The following is a 5,936-nucleotide window of genomic DNA, read 5'->3' on the forward strand; positions in this document are numbered from 1 at the left end:
GCCGATCCATTGCTTCCTTGAGACGATCCCTTGGCTTTTGTTCCACTGGACTAACATAAGTAAGATCATATTACTCTTGGATTGATGAACATGGACACTCTTCAATGGAAGGTTATGGTGGAAAGGAGAATTCATGTTGTGGTTGAAAGTTCTCATACATTGGAGGTGGTTCATCTTGGTAAGAGTATGGAGGAGGTGGTTCTTTGAGGTATTGAGGTTTGAATTCTTGTAGTTCTATGTGTGGTGTGTATGGCTCATATGGTTGTTGGTATGGTGGATAAGAGTTAGGAGCATATGGAGGTGTTTCACTACAAAAAAAGAGTTTAAAATAGCATTGACATTACGGCGGTTTTAAAGAACCGCCGTAATACCTGGTTATTATGGCATTTTTGGTTGCTGCCATAATTAACTTTGTGTTTGGTGGCGGTTCTGGTGATTATGGCGGTTTTGAACCGCCGTTTTCACATGTATATAAAACCAAAGAACTGCAACCCTAGCTCATTAAACGAAACACATTACGACACACTCGATCTCCCTTCTCTCTCCTTCGTCTCCTCCGTGCTCCGACAATGCCGTTCTTCCCTCTCGGGCTTCTCCTCTCTCCGCTGGTTACGATTTCTCTAGGTACCTCTCCCTCTCCACCAGTTACTGATTTGTTTCTCTGCAGCTCCCTCTCAAGTTCTCTAGGTACCTCTCCCTCTCCGCTAGTTATTGATTTCTTTGTTTTTGCTCGGGTTATGGTTTCAAAATTGTTTTGGTTGCTGATTTTTGGGGGTTTTTGTTTCTCTACAGTTCCGTGATTGGGTCTTGTGTTGAAGCATTCGATTGACGTTGGTGAGGGAGTGATTGACGCCGATCGAGTCTTGTGTTCAACCAGTCGACGATCTCAGATCTTGGATCTTGGATCTTCCTTCCTCACATATGCCATCGACACTGCTTGCAAAGCCGGCAAGGTTGTTTTCGTAACCTTACCCCCTCTCTCTCTCTCTCTCTCTCTCTCTCTCTCTCTCTCCGATCTCAGATCTAGTTCCAATGTCTAGTGTTCTGAATTGGTTATGTTGATTAAAGACCACTTCTTATCTGAACTGGTTTTGTTATGTTGATTCAAGTATTTAGTGTTCTGACTTGTTTAAATTTGCATCTGTATCCGTTTCTGATTTAGACAAGTTTGGGTTTGTTAAATTATCTTATAAAACAGAGGCTTAATTTTTGTTAAATTATCTGATTTAGACAAGATTTATACATGTAAGACATAGCTGTTGTCCCTCTTCTAGTCATTCATCTATAATTAATATTGACACTGATTCTGGGAGATGTAGCTGGAGGAGGGTGCCTAAATTGCCATCTCCGGTGAACAAGTTTCATTTCCCTGCATAGTATTCTTGGTGATGAAGATGAACATCTTCAAATTCAATAGCTGACACTGTGATTGGCACTATCATAATTTGGAGCAATTTCTTGTTGAATATTTAGTCTTTGTTGTTGTGTTCTATTTTAATAGTAAGGAATTGGCATAGTTCACTTGTTAAGGAGACAAGAAATGAAAACTTCTCAAATTTTTCAAGTTTTCCTTGGTTGTCTGCTTAAGAAGTGTTCTTTGCAAGATCTCACATAAGTCTAGGATGTGGATTTGTTCTGTAAATAATCTATGTTTTCTTGATCACCATTTTTTTAGTGTTGTTTCTGTTTTACAATTATTTGTGATCATGAATGACGGTCACAACTATTTAGGACATCTTCTGTTTTACATTGCCTGAAATTTGGTTTCTTTGAGAATTCAACTTGCTCAAGATTCTTGGAAAAGTTGTAGTAACTAAAGTGGAATGCTTATCCACATAACAAGACTAAAATGACACTCTTATAGGTTTTTATCTTTTTTTTTTTGGAAATTACTCTTTTTGACCATTACTACTGCTGCTGATGTATGCATTAAGAATAAAAAATTGTCATGTTTCTAGAAAGCCTTTTTGTTCGACTCAGTTGCTATTTTGATGAATTCAAGTTTCATTCAACTCCTGATAATTAATTTTTTAATAAGGGCCAGTCTTTGATAGTTCATGGGTATGGCATATTTACTATATATTTGGTGAGTTGTCTTTATCTTATGAGAGAATCTATTTATTATTGTGGGATAAATTTTAGATCTTTTATTATTGTGGTATATATATTATATATTTATGTTGATGATTATTGTCTTCACATGTTTTAGACTTGATTATTATGAATGGTAATTAGTGTTTTTGTACTCCATAAAACAATGATAAAGCATAAAAAATAATCCTATCTTTATTTAAACTAGAAAGCTAGATATAGCCCCAAAAACTATGCATACATAAAATCATTAGGAATTGCTGAGTGAACAATGTGCCAAAACTAGTCATTTCTTTAAGGCCATTTTCAAAAAATATGGAAATGACCTTTTCAGCCAATGCGCTTCAACAACTGGAGGTAATTATATATGTGGAGCATAATTTTTATTGGCATGCTGGATGATTTCTTTTTTCTTTTTCTGTTTGTTTTGAACTGTGATAACAAACTATGTTTATGTGTGGTGGTGCATTGAGAACTTGGCTCTATTAATCTAATTTGATCTAACCACGATTTGAACTGTCCATATTTTCTTTGATTCAATTTTTAATTATCATAGATTCATATAAAAGCATGCAAGAAAATATCCTGGCTTCTTGTTATTCAGTGACATCCGTATTTATAGCTCTTTTCTTTTACATGGAGGATCTCGTAATATTCATTTAGAGACTTTTTATGAACTTTATTTTCTGCTTGTGCTATTGTGCAAGCTAAAACTGTTATTGTGTGTGCTTTAATTTTCATCATACCATTTTGGACTCTATTGTGTATCGTTGTTGCTAATGGATATTTCTATGTGATTTCAGATTTTAAAAAATAATAGTGATGGATCTGAGAATGGGTCCTTGCTACAAATTTTAAATTGCACCCTTACTATATTTGGTTCCAGGCTTCTTAGGCATTGGGTATGAGGTGCTTCTAGTTTTGATATACTACCATTGAATGTTGAATTCTTGATTCTTTCAACTAAAAAAATTCCTTTATCTAATTGTTCTTATTCATGAAATAGGTATCTCACCCATTATGCGATCAAACCATGATTTCTGCTTGTCTTCATGCTGTATCTGAAATTGCAGAGTCCATGAAACAGTATCGAAATATTCATTTTACATGATTTGCTTTCGTTCTAATTTAAATTTGCTTTTTGATTTAAACTTAAATTGATCATGTGGCTGTTTACTTATGATATGATTAAGGTTAGTTCAGGAAATGGATATTAGTAGAAGCTTGTGATATGGACTATAAATTTAGTTATTCTTTATTCTTATGCAGGTTTGCTTACATGATGTGTACATGAAAACATATTTCTAATCCCATTTTTCAGTATTAGGTTTCAGTTTTCTCGACCTGTGGAGGTGATGGTGAGTAACCTTTGATTATAGAATAATGAGAAAGAGTTTTTGTGGGGTAAATATGGTGAGCAACCTTTGATTATAGCTAGACATGCTATAGTTTGTCATACAACTGCAAGCTTCCGTTCCCTTGCTAAACAGTCAGAATTGATGTCTCTGAGTAATTTTTTAGATAATCATAGGTTAGCTTTAATATTTTTTCCTCTCAATTATCTTCTAATGCCTATAGTATTGATGCCAGGTTTTCTAATAAACTTTGTTTTCTTTCACATTTTTTAATACATTAGTTCTTATCTTACAAGCTAGGATTTTGTTTGTGATATTCCTTTGGCATCTCAAATAATGTAAGTGACCAAACTAGTTCAGTGATTACAGATTTGCGATGGTGTTGTTGTGGCATCCCTCCTCAATGCAACTCTTGTTATTCTTAAGTTTCTTTACAGCAACGTTTGGAACGAACCCAGGTAAAATCACTTAATAAGCAATTGTTTATATCCTTGTGGTAATTTTTGAGTGATAGTATTTGATGAATTTGGTAAATATACAACCAGTTTGGTGACATATACCAAGAGGAGCATTTTATGAATATGTTGAAGGATGATATCAGTATTGTGAAGGAGCTCCCATCTCATATGAAATCCTTAAACCTTGAAGCAATTGGCAGCCAGGTATTATAAACATCTTACATTTTGTATGGATTGAAATTATATACAGTAGAATCACTATGGGATGGATCACTGTTAGTATTGTATGATTGAAATTATATACAATAAAGTGTGAATTAATTTATGTTGGAAAATTAATTTGCAGTCAAACACAGCATTGAGTGTGCAATAAGAGAAAAGGCTAAAACAAATGGGTGCAACAGTGAGGAATGCAGGGTCATACATAGAGAGACTGAAGCTGAATCAAGAAAGAGAGAAATTGGCAAGAAAGGTTATGGAAAAAATGTTTGTGGAACAATTATCTAATCTATTATCATTCTACAACTCAATGGGCCAAATTTGAAATTGAGATTCAAATGAGTGTGTACCCATGATTTTGTAATTCTACAAGAATTATCTAATCTTTTGGAAATTAAGATTCACGACCTTGAAATTGTCAATGAAAATGAGTGTGTACCCATGATTTTGTTGACCATGGTTGGTGTAAATGTATAGTTTAAAACCGACAAATAACACTCAATTAAAGTTTAATTTTGGTTGTCACAAGTCCAACCCAATAAAAATAACCGAGAGTATTAGTCCCGGGTCGTTCTCCCTAGGAATTACAATCGAATGCTCAATTATTGGTAATGAGCTTCACGGGTTGGGTTGATAAAAGGGCAAGAAAATAAATGACAACAAAATAAAGCAAACAACTAAAGAAGTAATACTAAAGAGAGACATTCATGGCAAGGATTGAGAATCTAGGATTTCTATCCTAGTCATTAATTATCATACAATAATTAACAAGAGCTAATCCTATTTCGTCATCTCCAACATTGGAAGAAGGTACAATGTTATATTCACATTGAGAGAAAGTCAAATAAGACTAGTTAATCTCAATCCATAAGTCCTAATCAACTTACTAATTGAATTAGCAAGAGATTAGAGTAAATGGAAACAATATTAACTAACAACTCTAGATCACCAACATGAGTTGGGTATTCATGCACAAGATCACTTGGCATGTAATTTCTATATTACTCATCCAAATTTGATCTAGTTCGTTAAATACATTATTATGGTGATCATCGTGGTTTAGTCATGACACTAATGTGGTAAAAGCTGCGGTAATTCCATATCTAATGTTTGAGACGGACCAGATTGTTAAAGTAATAAGGAAAATAGCATTCAGATGCACGCATAAAATTTATAAGATGTGATTATGTCAAGAAAGAATATATGGATAACCCAGTGAGAGATTGTCTGGAAATTATTTTAATTTCCTAATTTGTTTGTGGGCAATACATATATTAATCATAATCACAAATTATGCTATTTCAAATTAAATGACTTATACAATGGTGATCTCATTTATTGTTAAAATGCTAAATTGAATAAGTCATAATTACTTTTAATTTGGAATTAAATGAGAATAAAACCAGTTATTAACTTTTATTTTTTAAATAATTATCTTTTGGATTTTAGATATATTATCTTTTGGACTTTAGATACTATTTTATTTGGGCTTTAAGGTTTAATGGGTAACATGCTCAAATATAAATAGTGCCTTCAGGGTTTCGGTCCCCAATATACCAAAGCCGTCTTCGTCGCTCTTTTCCCATTAGAAGAGTCACAATTCAGACCTATTAGGGATACAGAAGACTTTGGTTGAGGAAGATCGAAAGAGTCACAAAATTGAGATAATCCTTCCATCTATTTCTGATTTTTATGAGTAAAGGTACGTTTTTATATTGTGATATATTTTTGGTTATTCAATATGAATTATTTGAGTTAATAAAATAATTTATTCCAACCGTCCAATCATCCTTGATGGAGGAACTGGATCACT

General features: G+C 33.6%; 1 long non-coding RNA gene across 7 annotated transcripts; it reads left to right on the forward strand.

Annotated features, from left to right (window-relative positions):
* Positions 524-4,287, forward strand: LOC107643583. 7 transcript variants are annotated; one of them, XR_002362904.1, is made up of 7 exons: positions 524-687; positions 819-2,448; positions 2,895-2,993; positions 3,098-3,177; positions 3,361-3,904; positions 3,992-4,108; positions 4,251-4,287. It is a non-coding gene; the product is annotated as an uncharacterized LOC107643583 (long non-coding RNA). The 7 variants fall into 7 exon arrangements; XR_002362906.1 differs by having other exon boundaries at positions 2,895-3,449; positions 3,816-3,904; XR_002362903.1 differs by having other exon boundaries at positions 2,895-3,177.

Source organism: Arachis ipaensis, chromosome B05 (assembly GCF_000816755.2).
Source record: "Arachis ipaensis cultivar K30076 chromosome B05, Araip1.1, whole genome shotgun sequence".
Taxonomy (NCBI): Eukaryota; Viridiplantae; Streptophyta; class Magnoliopsida; order Fabales; family Fabaceae; genus Arachis; species Arachis ipaensis.